The sequence below is a fragment of the Triticum aestivum genome, chromosome 2A (assembly GCF_018294505.1).
Source record: "Triticum aestivum cultivar Chinese Spring chromosome 2A, IWGSC CS RefSeq v2.1, whole genome shotgun sequence".
In the NCBI taxonomy this organism is placed as follows: domain Eukaryota; kingdom Viridiplantae; phylum Streptophyta; class Magnoliopsida; order Poales; family Poaceae; genus Triticum; species Triticum aestivum.
Window position 1 is genome coordinate 329,309,535 of NC_057797.1, and position 19,991 is coordinate 329,329,525.

The window sequence follows — 19,991 nt, forward strand, 5'->3', positions numbered from 1 at the left end:
TCTTTTGCTACCATATATAGCCAACCCAGCTCCACATATTTCTACACCGTGTATACGTGCGTTCCCCTGGCAATCGTTTTACACAATCTTCGGAGTTATTTGACACCACTGGTTGCCTGTCACCACCTACCGCATGCTAAGAACTTGTAAGATATTGATATTTGCTTTACTGTGAGCACTTTAGAACCACATCCTGGTAGTTCATAGGAACATTATTCTCGAATTTTGGTTCTTGTTTCTACTAATCATGACAGGTTCCAGAGATAGAAGTTCTTGCATGACGGACACATCTTCACCATCACGAGAGTTGGGACAACACACACAAGCATATGGTCAGGTTATCTCTTTACCATCATTTGAGGGTAGATTTAATCCTGCTATTTATCTAGCTTGGGAGCTTGAAGTAGAACAAGTTTTTAGTCACCATGATTTTTCTGAACTTGAGAGAGTACGAGCTACCATTAGAGCATTTACTGGTTTTGCTTCTGTTTGGTGGAGTGTACATTGTAAGAAAAACATTGATAACCAACCCACAACTTGGAAAGTTTTGAAAGCTGTAATGAGACAACAATTTTTTCCTCCTTACTATCGTCGTGAATTGCGTCGCAAATTGGAGCAATTAAAACAAGACAGTAACACTGTTCATGCTTACTACCAAGAGTTCAAATCTTATATGCATCATTGTGACATAGAAGAATCTGAGGATGATACAATGAATAGATTTTTTGGTGGTTTGAACCATGATATTCAGGCAAGATTTCAGTATATTCCTCGTTGGATTACTGGTATGTATGTCCGTGCTTGTACCTTTGAGAGACAAATACAGGAGGATGCATTGGGTGACTACAACAACTACAATTCCAGTTCATGCTCACCACCGCCGGTTGGTTACTCCACTATTGCACCTACTAGAGCAGCCCCACCTCGGATTGTGATCGCGATATCATCTCAAGAGTATGGTACATTGTCAACGTCCGTACCTACATCAGCTACATCTCTGCGAGGTAACAGTAAAGGTCTTGATGATATAACTTCACATGAGAATGAAGCATGCTTAGTTAACTTGAATGCATCATGTGTTGAGTTACCTGTTGATTTGAGCACACCACCTATTTTAGAGACTCTTGTTACTGTCATGAATGCGTCATGTGATCAAACAACTGAAATATCAACAATTTTGAGTGCACCCATTGAATTAACTGTTGATGCAAAAGAACCAATGTTTAATCATTTTGATATGACCTCTAATCTTGATGATGATTCTGATAGAGGCAAAGGTGTCCCGTCTTTCGATGAGATGATGGATATCGCTTTGGTGGCAGTCGACTTTGACGATCCGACTACGAACGTGCGAGGACGTCGCGCCTTAGCAATCGCTAAACCAACTCCGAGAGGTTATTGACCACGCCGGAGCACGATCAACCTGACCACAAGGGTCTGTTTCCTGCGAGCAAACGAAGAACAAGCAAGAAACTGAGATTGCAATCTGGATAGTGCGAATATAAGATGAAAACTTTATTGATCAAGGTGGGGTTCTGTGACGCCTTTGTCTGGTCGTTGAACACAAACAAAGTACGCGAAGTTGCAGCTATGGCGAACTTTTAATCTAAACAAAACCCAAAGTCTAAACGATGCCCTAAGGGCTGTATATATGGAGGAAGAGGGGGGAATTTCGTGACCCTTGGTGGAGGGGTCCGAAATCAACCCTATCTCTTGTTTCCCCACACATACGGACTCTAAAAATAGCCTATACTTATGTATTTCGAAATTACATTGGCCTGGCCCAATAATAAGGTGACGCAGCACCTATAATAGCCTCGGGACGAAATTTATGAAGTGGCATCTTGTATATTTCGTCCAAGGCTTCATGCACCCATTATGGTGGCTTCGAAGTCCTGAAATCATCACTTGTAACTCCGTTCTTGTTCCCCTTGCGCATGCCATCATCTCCATGCTTGTTCTTAATCCAATGTTCATCCTTCTCCAAGCTAGGCCCTTCATTTGTAAGCAAAACAAATGTATCCAATTTAGGCAGCATCATATTCTCATGAACATTAGGATCATTACCAAGAAACGAAAGTACCTGGTAATTTAGTTGGCGTGCGCGAGCTCTAGTAAATGGTCTAGTATTTGTAGCAGCAGGGGCTGTGGGTGTAACAATTGTATTGATGTCCTCATCATCCTCCCCTTCTTGAAATAAAGTCGTCCTCGACGGAAGTTCATCTTCCTCACCCAAATAAGGCTTCAAATCTGCAATGTTAAAAGTGGGACTAACCCCAAAATTTGCAGGCAGCTCAAGTTTATATGCATTATCATTTATTTTCTCTAACACCTTAAAGGGACCATCAGCACGTGGCATTAACTTTTATTTGCGCAAATCCGGAAATCTATCCTTACGCAAATGTAACCAAACAAGATCTCCAGGTGCAAACACAACATGTTTTCTACCCTTATCTCCAGCAAGTTTATATTTAGCATTCATACGCTCAATGTTTTCCTTAGTTAACTCATGCATTTTTAAAATCAATTCAGCACGTTGTTTAGCATCAAAATTAACCTTCCCCGAAGATGGAAGAGGCAACAAATCAATAGGTGCACGAGGTAGGAAACCATACACAACTTCAAAAGGGCATATCTTAGTAGTAGAATGCAATGAACGATTATAAGCAAATTCAATATGAGGCAAGCATTCCTCCCACATTTTCTTATTATTCTTCAAAACAGCCCTAAGCATAGTAGACAACATTCTATTGACTACTTCAGTTTGTCCATCAGTTTGGGGGTGACAAGTAGTACTAAAAAGAAGTTTAGTCCCCAACTTAGCCCATAAACATCTCCAAACGTGGCTAAGAAATTTAGTATCACGATCTGAAACAATAGTATTTGGCACACCATGCAAGCGAATAATTTCACGAAAGAACAAATCAGCAACATTAACAGCATCATCGCTTTTATGACATGGTATAAAGTGTGCCATTTTCGAGAATCTATCCACGACAACAAATATGCTATCCCTCCCCTTCTTTGTTCGAGGTAAACCTAAAACAAAGTCCATAGATATATCCTCCCAAGGAACACTAGGTACAGGCAAAGGCATATATAAACCATGAGGATTGAGTCGTGACTTAGCTTTTTGACATGTAGTGCAGCGAGCAATAAAACGCTCAACATCCCGTCTCATCTTTGGCCAAAAGAAATGTGTAGCAAGTACGTCCTCCGTCTTCTTCACGCCAAAGTGTCCCATTAATCCTCCTCCATGCGCCTCCTGCAACAACAAAAGACGAACGGAGCTAGCTGGAATGCATAGCTTGTTAGCACGAAACACAAATCCATCGTTAACGACGAACTTGTTCCACATTCTTCCTTCTTTACAATTCTGCATTACATCTTTAAAATCAGCATCATGCACATATTGATCTGTGATGGTCTCCAAACCAAATTTTTTGAAGTCAAGTTGTGAAAGCATAGTATAGAGGCGAGACAATGCATCAGCAATAACATTTTCTTTTCCCTTCTTGTGTTTAATGACATAAGGAAAAGTCTCAATGAATTCAACCCATTTAGCATGTCTACGATTCAGTTTAGCTTGACTTTTAATATGTTTCAAAGATTCATGATCAGAATGTATAACAAATTCTTTGCGCCATAAATAATGTTGCCATGTTTCTAAAGTCCGAACAAGAGCATATAATTCTTTATCATAAGTAGAATAATTCAGACTAGGCCCACTCAATTTTTTAGGAAAGTATGAAACAGGTTTGCCATCTTGTAATAACACACCGCCTAATCCAATTCCACTAGCATCACATTCAAGCTCAAAAGTCTTATTAAAATCAGGAAGTTGGACTAAAGGAGCATGTGTCAACTTATCTTTCAATACCGAGAAGGCTTCTTCCTGTGCGGTACCCCAAAGAAAAGGCACATCTTTCTTTGTAAGCTCATTGAGAGGTGCAGCAATGGTGCTGAAATCTCTCACAAAATGCCTATAGAATCCAGCGAGGCCAAGAAAACTCCTCACTGGTGTGACCGTTTTGGGTTGCGGCCAACTCTCAATAGCTTCAATCTTGGCTTTATCAACTTCAATTCCCTGTGGAGTAACAACATAGCCAAGAAAAGATACTCGGTCGGTGCAAAAGGTGCACTTCCCAAGGTTACCGAACAAACGTGCATCACGTAGAGCAATAAAAACAGCACGTAAATGTTCCAAATGTTCTTCCAAAGATCTGCTATAAATCAATATGTCATCAAAGTAAACTACCACAAATCGTCCAATGAAAGCATGTAAAACTTTGTTCATTAATCTCATGAAAGTACTAGGTGCATTAGTTAACCCAAAAGGCATGACTAACCACTCATATAATCCAAACTTAGTTTTGAATGCTTCCATTCATCTCCCAATTTCATACGAATTTGATGGTATCCACTACGCAAATCAACTTTGGAGAATATTGTAGAGCCACTCAATTCATCAAGCATATCATCTAGCCTAGGAATAGGATGACGATAACGAATAGTAATATTATTAATGCCTCTACAATCAACACACATACGTGATGTACCATCCTTTTTCGGCACTAGAATAATAGGAATAGCACAAGGACTAAGGGATTCACATATATAACCTATGTCGAGAAGCTCTTGTACTTGACGCATAATCTCCTTCGTCTCCTATGGATTGGTACGGTGTGGTGCACGGTTTGGCAGTGAAGCACCGGGAATTAAGTCAATCTGATGCTCAATCCCTCGAATAGGCGGTAATCCCGGTGGCACGTCTTGTGGAAAGACGTCAGCGAACTCCTGCAAATTGTTAGTGACAGCAGGAGGCAAAGAGGAAGGCACGTCCTCGAATGAAAATAATGCCTCTTTGTACACAAAAGCATAGCAAACAGATTTGCTGAAATCTAGCTCATCAATATCAGATTTGGTGGCAAATAAACATGCACTTTTCAATTTAATTTCAGAAGCAACACTAGATGGTTTATTATTGGGCTTCATTTGTTGCTCAAATTCTTTTGCCACAATCTGATTTTCACTCTTATTCGTCTCCTGTTTTGCTTTATTAGCTCTATTAATATCATCTTTCAAAATGGAATCAGGAGTCATAGTGATGAGGACATCAATACAATTGTTACACCCACAGCCCCTGCTGCTATAAATACTGGACCAATTACTAGAGCTCGTGCACGCCAACTAAATTACCAGGTACTTTCGTTTCTTGGTAATGATTCTAATGTTCATGAGAATATGATGCTGCCTAAATTGGATACGTTTGTTTTGCTTACAAATGAAGGGCCTAGCTTGGAGAAGGATGAACATTGGATTAAGAACAAGCATGGAGATGATGGCATGCGCAAGGGAAACAAGAACGGAGTTACAAGTGATGATTTCAGGACTTTGAAGCCACCATAATGGGTGCATGAAGCCTTGGACGAAATATACAAGATGCCACTTCATAAATTTCGTCCCGAGGCTATTATAGGTGCTGCATCACCTTATTATTGGGCCAGGCCCATGTAATTTCGAAATACGTAAGTATAGGCTATATTTAGAGTCCGTATGTGTGGGGAAACAAGAGATAGGGTTGATTTCGGACCCCTCCACCAAGGGTCACGAAATTCCCCCCTCTTCCTCCATATATACAGCCCTTAGGGCATCGTTTAGACTTTGGGTTTTGTTTAGATTAAAAGTTCGCCATAGCTGCAACTTCGCGTACTTCGTTTGTGTTCAACGACCAGACAAAGGCGTCACATAACCCCACCTTGATCAATAAAGCTTTCATCTTATATTCGCAATATCCAGATTGCAATCTCAGTTTCTTGCTTGTTCTTCGTTTGCTCGCAGGAAACAGACGCTCGTGGTCAGGTTGATCGTGCTCCGGCGTGGTCAATAACCTCTCAGAGTTGGTTTAGCGATTGCTAAGGCACGACGTCCACACACGTTCGTAGTCGGATCGTCAAAGTCGACTGCCACCAAAGCGATATCCATCATCTCATCGAAAGACGGGACACCTTTGCCTCTATCACATAGGAAGCAAAGTAATATTTTTATCCTTATGAACAAGAGTATAGTGATTGTTTCTACCATGGTGTACAAAATTTTTATCAAATTGCCATGGTCTACCAAGTAATAAGGAACATGCTTGCATAGGTACCACATCACAATCAAAATAATCAGCATATGTAGAGATACTAAAATGCACATGAACAGTACGTGTTACCTTAACCTTGCCGCTGTTGTTGAACCATTGGATGTAGTAAGGATGTGGATGTGGTCTTGTGGTGAGAGAAAGCTTCTCCACCATCTCCATGCTAGCCAAGTTGTTGCAGCTCCCTCCATCTATGATGACGCGCACAGAATGTTCTTTCACAACTCCCTTGGTATGGAACAAATTGCGCCTCTGATTTTGCTCAGCTTGTGTGACCTGCACACTCAAAACACGTTGAGCCACTAAACATTCATACCTGTCAGCGTCTTCAGGAGCCATGTATTGTGTCTCATGATCAGAATCATCTCCACCATGTTCTTCACGTGTAATAAGAGCCAAAGTCTCCTCATCATAGTCACTAGCAGACTCATATCCACCATCCGCGGTAGCAATCATCACACGCGGAGATTTGCATTCTCTCGCATAATGACCTCCTCCCTTACAACGACGACAAATAATATCACTTGTGTGCCCCTGTTGATGCCATGGAAGAAGCAGAACTATGTGCAGGCCCAGCAGGTGCGCTCTTGGCAGATAATGGTGGTTGTGCCTGTTTTCTTGTATCACGACTGGAGGAGACACCTGATTGAGGTGCTGGTGCAGTTGAAGTAGAAGATGCACGCGGTGTCCATGATGAAGGTCGGCCTGCAGAAAAGTTAGTTCGCGCCAATGCTTGTCGATCCTACACTTCACGTTCAGCTTTACAAGCAAGAAGGAATAAACGAGTGATATTAGTATACTCCTTATAGTCTAGAATGGTCTAAATCTCTCTATTTAATCCACCCAGAAAACGTGCAAGCATAGCTTCATTCTCCTCAACAATACCACATCTAATCATGCCAGTTTGTAATTCCTGATAATATTCTTCTACAGAATTTTTTCCTTGTCTTAAGCGCTGTAATTTCTGAAGCAATTCACGTTGATAATATGGTGGAACCCAATGAGTACGCATAGCAGTTTTCAAAGCAGCCCAAGTAGTTGGAATAGGATATAATCTACAATGTTCGGACCACCATACACATGCAAAACTAGTGAAAGCACAAACAGCAGCGGCAACCGTCTCTCCTCGGGATATTGTAAACATGTAAATCATTGTTCAGTTTCTAACTCCCAAGTAAGATATATATCACGAACATATCTACCCTCGAAAGGTGGAATATTCAATTTCAGTTTAGGAAGATGGTCATGATCTCGTACCTGAGGGAAAGCCCTACCATTGTGATTATTTGCATGTGGACGACCTGGTGGTTGTGGTGCAGGTGGTTGCACGTAGTTCTGATTTTGAGCAATCTCATCCTCGTAATCTCCCACATAATCATCCTCCTCCGCATCAGCAGCAGGAGCCACAGAAGTATCAACAGCAGCACCAACAGTTTGGCCAAACGCAAGAGGAACACGGCTCGCTCGGCGGAGATCTGTTTCGCGACGTGGAGATAGTCGTTGTTGTTGTTGTTGGAGAGGTGCGTTAGGTGCAGTGGGTGGTGGTGGTGGAAGACGCGCGAGCAATTCATTAAACTTGTTATCGAGCTTTGTTTCGAACGTCTTCTCCATGCCATCTATCTTCTCCATGGCCTCTTCAAATCTGTTTAGCACATCTTGCACCTGTCCACTCATCATTTGCTGAAATTTATCATGCAAATCCTTATTCGTCATGTTCTCCCAGTCAGTCTCGTCGGCTTGTGATCCTGGCATGGTTAGCAGCAATAGAAACACACAAGAATATGATCCTACAGACTACTAACAAGAGGTGATGGTGGGTGTCACAAATCCGTCAAGCAAATCTCAAATTCTTACCAGTTCTTACCCAGCAGCAGGCGGTGATCGGCAACCGTTGTGGTCAAAAACTCTCAAAGCTTGGATAGAGCGATTACCAGGGAGAGTCAAACGCACGACGTAGATGTATGTGGAGCTGGGAAGGCTTATAATATGGTAGCAAAAAGGGTCAGCAATAATCAATTCTGAGATGCAAAGTTGAATAAACGCTCAACGACGGTACTGTGCTGGTCCTAGGCTAGACTGTGCTAGAGACGCGAGCCTAGAACACCAACAAAATCACGGCGCAGCACGTAAACAAGGGAAAAGCAGACTCTGGATTTTTTTTCGCTTTTTTTGCGGTGTTTTTTTTTGCGCTGCTTTTTTTTGCAAAAAAACATTATTAATGGCGAGTGTCTCAAAACTCTTCCTAGGTCAAACTGACAGGATGGGCACGAAATTTTTTCGACCAATTTTTTTTTCAACTGCCCGGACCCAAAAACTGGAAACGGGTCAAAAAAAACTTCCTATAATGGCACCTGTCTCAAAACACTCAGAAACATCTAAAAATAGGATAGCCAGAAATTTTTTCGAAAAATGCGTTTTCGAAAAATTTTGGGCCTAAACGGAGGGTGGTTTCCGGACTCTTTTTTTTCCGAAACCTACTACGGCAAGGAAACACGAATCGGAATCTAGATGGATCTCGAAAACAAACCTAATATGAAAAGAACTCGGATTGGTGGTGGATATATGGTAGTAGATGGCAGCGGTGGTGGTATATGACAGCGGTGGTGGTATATGGATACGGATTCGAAGCGGTGGCGGATAAGCGGCGGTGGTAGATGGCATGGGCGATGATGATGGTGCGGCGGCGGCGTGACAAATTATGACCAGAACTCGAAACTCTAAAAGACTAGACTCTAAGACCAGCAACTAGACACGACGATGCAACCGCAAATTCAACAAAGCAAAACCCTAAAAAGATTATGCAAAGGCTCAGATTGGTTCAGATATGATGAACTAACCCTAATTTTTTTGTGGCTTTTTCGTGGACTGTAGGTATGAAGAACAGACTCGATCTAAACTACGAAAAACTGTAAAATCTCACCGAGCAACCTGGAAATCTGATACCACTTGATAGAGGCAAAGGTGTCCCGTCTTTCGATGAGATGATGGATATCGCTTTGGTGGCAGTCGACTTTGACGATCCGACTACGAACGTGCGAGGACGTCGCGCCTTAGCAATCGCTAAACCAACTCCGAGAGGTTATTGACCACGCCGGAGCACGATCAACCTGACCACGAGGGTCTGTTTCCTGCGAGCAAACGAAGAACAAGCAAGAAACTGAGATTGCAATCTGGATATTGCGAATATAAGATGAAAGCTTTATTGATCAAGGTGGGGTTCTGTGACGCCTTTGTCTGGTCGTTGAACACAAACGAAGTACGCGAAGTTGCAGCTACGGCGAACTTTTAATCTAAACAAAACCCAAAGTCTAAATGATGCCCTAAGGGCTGTATATATGGAGGAAGAGGGGGGAATTTCGTGGCCCTTGGTGGAGGGGTCCGAAATCAACCCTATCTCTTGTTTCCCCACACATACGGACTCTAAAAATAGCCTATACTTATGTATTTCGAAATTACATGGGCCTGGCCCAATAATAAGGTGACGCAGCACCTATAATAGCCTCGGGACGAAATTTATGAAGTGGCATCTTGTATATTTCATCCAAGGCTTCATGCACCCATTATGGTGGCTTCAAAGTACTGAAATCATCACTTGTAACTCCGTTCTTGTTCCCCTTGCGCATGCCATCATCTCCATGCTTGTTCTTAATCCAATGTTCATCTTTCTCCAAGCTAGGCCCTTCATTTGTAAGCAAAACAAATGTATCCAATTTAGGCAGCATCATATTCTCATGAACATTAGAATCATTACCAAGAAACGAAAGTACCTGGTAATTTAGTTGGCGTGCGCGAGCTCTAGTAATTGGTCCAGTATTTATAGCAGCAGGGGCTGTGGGTGTAACAATTGTATTGATGTCCTCATCAGATTCTGTGTCCAATGACTTATTGCATGTTTGCTTATTTAAGCATGTTGTAGCATGTAAATTTGATGCAAGTAAGGTTTATTCATCGAAGTTAGGATGGTTTAATGATGAACATTGCCAATCTTTTGAAGTGAATAAGAGCTTCACTTATATGTGCAAACTGAGTTGCAATATTTTCATGCCTTCTACTTCTTGTGATAATTTTTTTGCTTTAGATTTTATGAACAATGAAAGTTACTCATGTATACATGTGACATATGTGCAAAAATCAAGGGAAGTTAAAATGGATGACATATGCATATACAACATGTACACCTTGTCTCTTTTGTTAGCCACATTTCAGATTAAGCAATGCCGAGGACGGCTTTGTTTTCAAAAAGGTGAGGATGATGAGGACATGACTACCTTGGATACGACCAAAAATATTGCATACATGCATATTTGTCAGGTGATTTCTAATGCAAACTATTCAATAGTCTATTTATGTTATCCAGAAAAAAATACTTCACACACTTTTGTGTTTTGTCTAATTGCAGGTGTATGGGACATTTGTACAATCCACATATGAAGATAAGGAAAAAGGAGATATTTAGGTTGTGTTCAAAAAGTCCTCTCACGTCACTTTTGGGCCAAGAGAAGATAGAGTCCAAGTCTCTCACGTTCTGGATTCAGATTCGGACTGCACAGACATACCTGACTCAAAAGGCCAACAAATTTTTCATACGGACTCCGAATTGGGTGATTCTTTCTTTTGTTGGAAACTAGATTTCGTGCTCTTTCCAACCCAATTGGATCCGCATTCAAATTCGTCCGGAGCGTTGAGTTATGGACGAAACAATCTGACGTTGCAGCAGAATCCGAGTCAAACTACAAGCCCAAAGGTGTTGCATCACCTCCACTTGGGCCCATGAGCCTTGTACGACCTAGGGTTAGTTTTAGGCTGCCTTGGGACGTCCTCCCACCTCCTTGGCCGCCACCCCTTGCTCCTATATAAGTAGATCCATCTAGTAGCTTTTTCCTTGGGATTTGTTTAGTTAAAAGTTAGCCATTGCAACTTCGTGTACTTCGTTTGTGTCCAACGACTAGACCAAGACCGCTTCCGGATCCCCACCATTATCAATACTTCATATATATTTGCAATATTCAGATTGCTTTATCATATTCTTGCTCGTTCTTCGATTGCTTGCAGGAATAGACCTTCGTGGTCAGGCTGACCGTGCTTCCAGCATCGTCAGTAACCTCAGGAGATTGGTTTAGTGATTGCTAAGGCGCAACGTCGTGCACGTTTGTAGTCGGATCGTCAAAGTCGTCTCCACCAAATCGATAGTTATCATCTCATCGAAAGATCGGGACCCTCGCCTCTATTAGACGCAGCACCTAGAATAGCCTATGTACGAATATTATGAACTGGCATCTTGTATATTTCGTCCAAGGCTTCATGCACTCCTTATGGCGGCTTCAATGTCCTGAAATCATCACTTGTAACTCCGTTCTTGATCCCCTTGCGCATGCCATCAACTCCATGCGTGTTCTTGCTCCAATGTTCATCCTTCTCCAAGCTTGGCCCTTCATTTGTAAGCAAAACAAATGTATCCAATTTAGGAAGCATCATAATCTCATGAACATTAGAATCATTACCAAGAAACAAAAGTACCTGGTAATTTAATTGGCGTGCGCAAGCTCTAGTAATTGGTCCAGTATATGTAACAGTAGGGGCTGTGGGTGTAACAATGGTATTCATGTCCTCATCATCGTGGGACATCATCGAGCTAAACATGTGCTAAACTCGGAGGTGTCGTGTGTTCGGTACTTGGATCGGTCGGATCGTGAAGACGTACGACTACATCAACCGCGTTCTCATAACACTTCCTCTTACGGTCTACGCGGGTACATGGACGATACTCTCCCCTCTCATTGCTATGCATCACCATGATCTTGCGTGTGCGTAGGAATTTTTTTGAAATTACTACGTTTCCCAACAGTGGTATCAGAGCCAGGTTTATGCCTAGATGTCATATGCACAAGTAGAACACAAAGGAGTTGTGGGCATGGGTATACATATTTCTTGCCGTCACTAGTTGATTCTTGATTCAGTGGCATTGTTGGATGAAGCGGCCTAGACCGATATTCCATGTACGCTTACGGGAGACTGGTTCTACCGATGTGCTTCGCACACATGTGGCTAGTGGGTGTCTGTTTCTCCAGATTTAGTTGAATCAGATTCAATGAACATGGTTCTTTCTGAAGATTAAAAAGCAATCACTGTACCGCGTTGTGGTTTTTGATGCGTAGGTAGGAACGGTTCTTGCTCAGCCCGTAGAAGCCACGTAAAACTTGCAACAACAAAGTAGAGGATATCTAACTTGTTTTTGCAGGGCATGTTGTGATGTGATATGGTGAAGACATGATGCTAAATTTTATTGTATGAGATGATCATGTTTTGTAACACAGTTATCGGCAACTGGCAGGAGCCATATGGTTGTTGCTTTATTGTATGAAATGCAATCGCCATGTAATTGCTTTACTTTATCACTAAGCAGTAGTGATAGTTGTGGAGGCAATAGTTGGCGTGATGACAACGATGCTTCAATGGAGATCAAGGTGTCAAGCCAGTGACAATGGTGATCATGACGGTGCTTTAGAGATGGAGATCACAGGCACAAGATGATGATGGCCATATCATATGACTTATATTGATTGCATGTGATATTTATCTTTTATGCATCTTATTTTGCTTAGATCGACGGTAGCATTATAAGATGATCTCTCACTAAATTTCAAGGTATAAGTGTTCTCCCTGAGTATGCATCATTGCGAAAGTTCGTCGTGCCGAGAGACCACGTCATGATCGGGTGTGATAATCTCTATGTTCACATGCAACGGGTGCAAGCCAGTTTTGCACACGCAGAATACTCGGGATAAACTTGATGAGCCTAGCATATGCAGATATGGCCTCGGAACATTGAGACCGAAAGGTCGAGCGTGAATCATATAGTAGATATGATCAAACATAGTGATGTTCACCATTGAAAACTACTCCATCTCACGTGATGATCGGACATGGTTTAGTTGAGATGGACCACATGATCACTTAGATGATTAGAGGGATGTCTGTCTAAGTGGGAGTTCTTAAGTAATATGATTAATTGAACTTTAATTTATCATGAAATTAGTACCTGATAGTATTTTGCATGTCTATGTTGTTGTAGATAGATGGCCCGTGTTGTTGTTCCGTTGAATTTTAATGCGTTCCTAGAGAAAGCAATGTTGAAAGATGATGGTAGAAATTACACGGACTGGGTCCGTAACTTGAGGATTATCCTCATTGCTGCATAGAAGAATTACGTCCTGGAAGCACCACTAGGTGTACCACCCGCGTCGGCAACTACTCGACAGTTCAGTGTGCCATGCTTTACGGCTTAGAACCGGGACTTCAACGATGTTTTGAACGTCATGGAGCATATGAGATGTTCCAGGAGTTGAAGTTAATATTTCAAGCAAATGCCCGGATTGAGAGATATGAAGTCTCTAATAAGTTCTATAGCTGCAAGATGGAGGAGAATAGTTCTGTAAGTGAACATATACTCAGAATGTCTGGGTACCACAACCACTTGACTCAACTGGGAGTTAATCTTCCTGATGATAGTGTCATTGATAGAGTTCTTCAATCACTGCCACCAAGCGACAAGAGCTTCGTGATGAACTATAATATGCAAGGGATGGGTAAGACGATTCCCGAGATCTTCGCAAAGCTAAAGGCCGCGGAGGTAGAAATCAAAAAGGAGCATCAAGTGTTGATGGTCAACAAGACCACCAGTTTCAAGAAAAAGGGTAAAGGGAAAAAGGGGAACTTCAAAAAGAATGACAAGCAAGTTGCTACTCAAGTGCAGATGCCCGAGTCTGGACCTAAGCCTGAGACTGAGTGCTTCTACTGCAAAGGGACTAGTCACTGGAAGCGGAACTGCCCCAAGTATTTGGCGGATAAGAAGGATGGCAAGGTGAACAAAGGTATATGTGATATACATGTTATTGATGTGTACCTTACTAATGCTCGCAGTAGCGCCTGGGTTCAGTTGCTAATATTTGCAACTCGAAACAGGGGCTACGGATTAAGCAAAGATTGGCTAAGGACAAGGTGACGATGCGTGTGGGAAATGGTTCCAAAGTTGATGTGATCGCCGTCAGCACGCTACCTCTACATCTACCTTTGGGATTAGTTTTAGACCTGAATAATTGTTATTTGGTGCCAGCATTGAGCATGAACATTATATCTGGATCTTGTTTGATGCAAGATCGTTAGTCATTTAAACCGAAAAATAATGGTTGCTCTATTTATATGAGTAATATCTTTTATGGTCATGCAACCTTGAAGAGTGGTCTATTCTTGATGAATCTCGATAGTAGTGATACACATATTCATAATATTGAAGCCAAAAGATGCAGAGTTGATAATGATAGTGCAACTTATTTGTGGCACTGCCGTTTAGGTCATATTGGTGTAAAGTGCATGAAGAAACTCCATTCTGATGGACTTCTGGAATCACTTGATTATGAATCACGTGGTACTCGCGAACCATGCCTCATGGGAAAGATGACTAAAACGCTGTTCTCCAGAACTATGGAGCGAGCAACAGATTTGTTGGAAATCATACATACTGATGTATGTGGTCCGATGAATATTGAGGCTCACGGCGGGTATCATTATTTTCTCACCTTCACAGATGATTTGATCAAATATGAGTATATCTACTTGATGAAACATAAGTCTAAAACATTTGAAAAGTTCAAAGAATTTCAGAGCGAAGTGGAAAATCATCGTAACAAGAAAATAAAGTTTCTACGATCTGATCGTGGAGGAGAATATTTGAGTTACGATTTTGGTCTTCATTTGAAACAATGCGGAATAGTTTCGCAACTCACGCCACCCGTAACACCACAGCGTAATGGTGTGTCCGAACATCGTAGTCGTACTTTACTAGATATGGTGCGACCTATAATGTCTCTTACCGATTTATCGTAGTCGTTTTTGGGTTATACTTTAGACACGACTGCATTCACATTAAATAGGGCCCCATCTAAATCCGTTGAGACGACGCCTTATGAACTGTGGTTTGGCTAGAAACCAAAGTTGTCATTTCTTAAAGTTTGGGGCTGCGATGCTTATGTGAAAAGCTTCAACCTGATAAGCTCGAACCTAAATCGGAGAAATGTGTCTTCATAGGATACCCAAAGGATACTGTTGGGTACACCTTCTATCACAAATCCGTAGGAAAGACATTCGTTGCTAAGAATGCATCCTTTCTAGAGAAGGAGTTTGTCTCAAAAGAAGTGAGTGGGAGGAAAGTAGAACTTGATGAGGTAACTATACCCGCTCCCTTGTTGGAATGTAGTTCATCACAGAAATCTGTTCCTGTGACTCCTACACCAATTAGTGAGGAAGCTAATGATGAAGATCATGTAACTTTAGATCAAGTTACTACCAAACCTCGTAGGTCAAGTAGAGTAAGATCCACACCAGAGTGGTACGGTAATCCTGTTTTGGAAGTCATGTTACTTGACCATGACGAACCTACGAACTATGAGGAAGCGACGATGAGCCCAGATTCCACAAAATGGCCTGACGCCATGAAATCTGAGATAGGATCCATGTATGAGAACAAAGTGTGGACTTTGGTTGACTTGCCCAATGATCAGCAAGCCATCGAGAATAAATGGATCTTTAAGAAGAAGACTGACGCTGACGGTAATGTTACTGTCTACAAAGATCGACTTGTTGCAAAAGGTTTTCGACAAGTTCAAGGAGTGGACTACGACTATCTTATCACCCATAGCAATGCTTAAGTCCGTCCGAATCATGTTAGCAATTGCCGCATTTTATGATTATGAAATTTGGCAAATGGATGTAAAGACTGCATTCCTGAATGGATTTCTGGAAGAAGAGTTGTATATGATGCAACCTGAAGGTTTTATCGATCCAAAGGGAGCTAACAAAGTGTGCAAGCTCCAGCGATCCATCTATGGACTGGTGCAAGCATCTCGGAGTTGGAATAAACGTTTTGATAGTGTGATCAAAGCATATGGTTTTATACAGACTTTTGGAGAAGCCTATATTTACAAGAAAGTGAGTGGGTGCTCTTCAGCATTTCTAATATAATATGTGGATGACATATTGTTGATTGGAAATGATATATAATTTCTGGATAGCATAAAGGGATACTTGAATAAGAGTTTTTCAATGACAGACCTCGGTGAAGCTGCTTATATATTGGGCATCAAGATCTATAGAGATAGATCAAGACTCTTAATTGGACTTTCACAAAGCACATACCTTGATAATGTTTTGAAGAAGTTCAAAATGGATCAAGCAAAGAAACAGTTCTTGCTTGTGTTACAAGGTGTGAAGTTGAGTCAGACTCATGTCGGGTCAATAACCAATAGCAGAACCTGGATGCTCATATTGGTTCCTACATATTCTACGAACATCTTTATCGGTCAAACCGCATAACAACATACGTTGTTCCCTTTGTCATTGGTATGTTACTTGCCCGAGATTCGATCGTCGGTATCTCAATACCTAGTTCAATCTCATTATCGGTAAGTCTCTTTACTAGTTCTGTAATACATCATCCCGAAACTAACTCATTAGTTGCATTGCTTGGAAGGCTTATATTGATGTGCATTACCGAGAGGGCCTAGAGATACCTCTCCGACAATCAGAGTGACAAATCCTAATCTCGATCTATGCCAACTCAACAAGTACCATCAGAGACACCTGTAGAGCACCTTTATAATCACCCAGTTACCTTGTGACGTTTGTTAGCACACAAAGTGTTCCTCTAGTATTCGGGAGTTGCATAATCTCATAGTCATAGGAGCATGTATAAGTCATGAAGAAAGCAATAGCAATATACTAAACAATCAAATGCTAAGCTAACGGAATGGGTCAAGTCAATCACATAATTTCTCTAATGATGTGATCCCGTTAATCAAATGACAACTCATGTATATGGTTAGGAAACTCAACTATCTTTGATTCAATGAGCTAGTCAAGTAGAGGCATACTAGTGACACTTTGTTTGTCTATGTATTCACACATGTACTAAGTTTCTGGTTAATACAATTCTAGCATGAATAATAAACATTTATCATGATATAAGGAAATATAAATAACAACTTTATTATTGCCTCTAGGGCATATTTCCTTCAGTCTCCCACTTGCACTAGAGTCAATAATCTAGATTATACAGTAATGATTCTAACACCCATGGAGTCTTGGTGCTGATCATGTTTTGCTCGTGAGAGAGGCTTAGTCAATGGGTCTGCAAAATTCAGATCCATATGTATCTTTCAAATCTCTATGTCTCCATCCTTGACTTGATCGCGGATGAAATTTAAGCGTCTCTTGATGTGCTTGGTTTTTTTGTGAAATCTGGATTCCTTTGCTAATGCAATTGCACCCATATTGTCACAAAAGATTTTCGTTGGACCCGATGCACTAGGTATGACACCTAGATCGGATATGAACTCCTTCATTTGCTGCTTCCGAAGCAGCTATGTACTCCGCTTCACATGTCGATCCCGCCATGACGCTTTGCTTAGAACAGCACCAACTGATAGCTCCACCGTTCAATATAAACACGTATCCGGTTTGTGACATAGAGTCATCCGAATCAGTGTCAAAGCTTGCATCGACGTAACCATTTACGACGGGCTCTTCGTCACCTCCATAAACGAGAAACGTATCCTTAGTCCTTTTCAGGTATTTCAGGATGTTCTTGACTGCTGTCCAGTGATCCAATCCTGGATTACTTGGTACCTCCCTGCTAAACTAATAGCAAGGCACACATCAAGTCTGGTACACATCATTGCATACTGATAGAGGCGGGGTGTCCCGTCTTTCGATGAGATGATGGATATCGCTTTGGTGGAAGTCGACTTTGACGATCCGACTACGAACGTGCGAGGACGTCGCGCCTTAGCAATCGCTAAACCAACTCCGAGAGGTTATCGACCACGCCGGAGCACGATCAACCTAACCACGAGGGTATGTTTCCTGCGAGCAAACGAAGAACAAGCAAGAAACTGAGATTGCAATCTGGATATTGCGAATATAAGATGAAAGCTTTATTGATCAAGGTGGGGTTCTGTGACGCCTTTGTCTGGTCGTTGAACACAAACGAAGTACGCGAAGTTGCAGCTATGGCGAACTTTTAATCTAAACAAAACCCAAAGTCTAAACGATGCCCTAAGGGCTGTATATATGAAGGAAGAGGGGGGAATTTCGTGGCCCTTGGTGGAGGGGTCCGAAATCAACCCTATCTCTTGTTTCCCCACACATACGGACTCTAAAAATAGCCTATACTTATGTATTTCGAAATTACATGGGCCTGGCCCAATAATAAGGTGACGCAGCACCTATAATAACCTCGGGACGAAATTTATGAAGTGGCATCTTGTATATTTCGTCCAAGGCTTCATGCGCCCATTATGGTGGCTTCAAAGTCCTGAAATCATCACTTGTAACTCTGTTCTTGTTCCCCTTGCGCATGCCATCATCTCCAAGCTTGTTCTTGCTCCAATGTTCATCCTTCTCCAAGCTAGGCCCTTTATTTGTAAGCAAAACAAATGTATCCAATTTAGGCAACATCATATTCTCATGAACATTAGAATCATTACCAAGAAACGAAAGTACCTGGTAATTTAGTTGGCGTGCGCGAGCTCTAGTAATTGGTCCAGTATGTATAGCAGCAGGGCCTGTGGGTGTAACAATTGTATTGATGTCCTCATCATCCTCCCCTTCTTGAAATGAAGTCGTCCTCGACGGAAGTTCATCTTCCTCACCCAAATAAGGCTTCAAATCTGCAATGTTAAAAGTGGGACTAACCCCAAAATCTGCAGGCAGCTCAAGTTTATATGCATTATCATTTATTTTCTCTAACACCTTAAAGGGACCATCAGCCCGTGGCATGAGCTTTGATCTGCGCAAATCAGGAAATCTATCCTTACGCAAATGTAACCAGACAAGATCTCCAGGTGCAAACACAACATGTTTTCTACCCTTATCTCCAGCAAGTTTATATTTGGCATTCATACGCTCAATGTTTTCCTTAGTTAACTCATGCATTTTTATAATCAATTCAGCACGTTGTTTAGCATCAAAATTAACCTTCTCCGAAGATGGAAGAGGCAACAAATCAATAGGTGCACGAGGTAGGAAACCATACACAACTTCAAAAGGGCACATCTTAGTAGTAGGCAATGAACGATTATAAGCAAATTCAATATGAGGCAAGCATTCCTCCCACATTTTCTTATTACTCTTCAAAACAGCCCTAAGCATAGTAGACAATGTTCTATTGACTACTTCAGTTTGGACATCAGTTTGGGGGTGACAAGTAGTACTAAAAAGCAGTTTAGTCCCCAACTTAGCCCATAAACATCTCCAAAAGTGGCTAAGAAATTTAGTATCACGATCTGAAACAATAGTATTTGGCACACCATGCAAGCGAATAATTTCACGAAAGAACAAATCAGCAACATTAATAGCATCATCGCTTTTATGACATGGTATAAAGTGTGCCATTTTCGAGAATCTATCCACGACAACAAATATGCTATCCCTCCCCTTCTTTGTTCGAGGTAAACCTAAAACAAAGTCCATAGATATATCCTCCTAAGGAACACTAGGTACAGGCAAAGGCATATATAAACCATGAGGATTGAGTCGTGACTTAGCTTTTTGACATGTAGTGCAGCGAGCAATAAAACGCTCAACATCCCGTCTCATCTTTGGCCAAAAGAAATGTGTAGCAAGTACATCCTCCGTCTTCTTCACACCAAAGTGTCCCATTAATCCTCCTCCATGCGCCTCCTGCAACAACAAAAGACGAACGGAGCTAGTTGGAATGCATAGCTTGTTAGCACGAAACACAAATCCATCGTTAACGACAAACTTGTTCCACATTCTTCCTTCTTTGCAATTC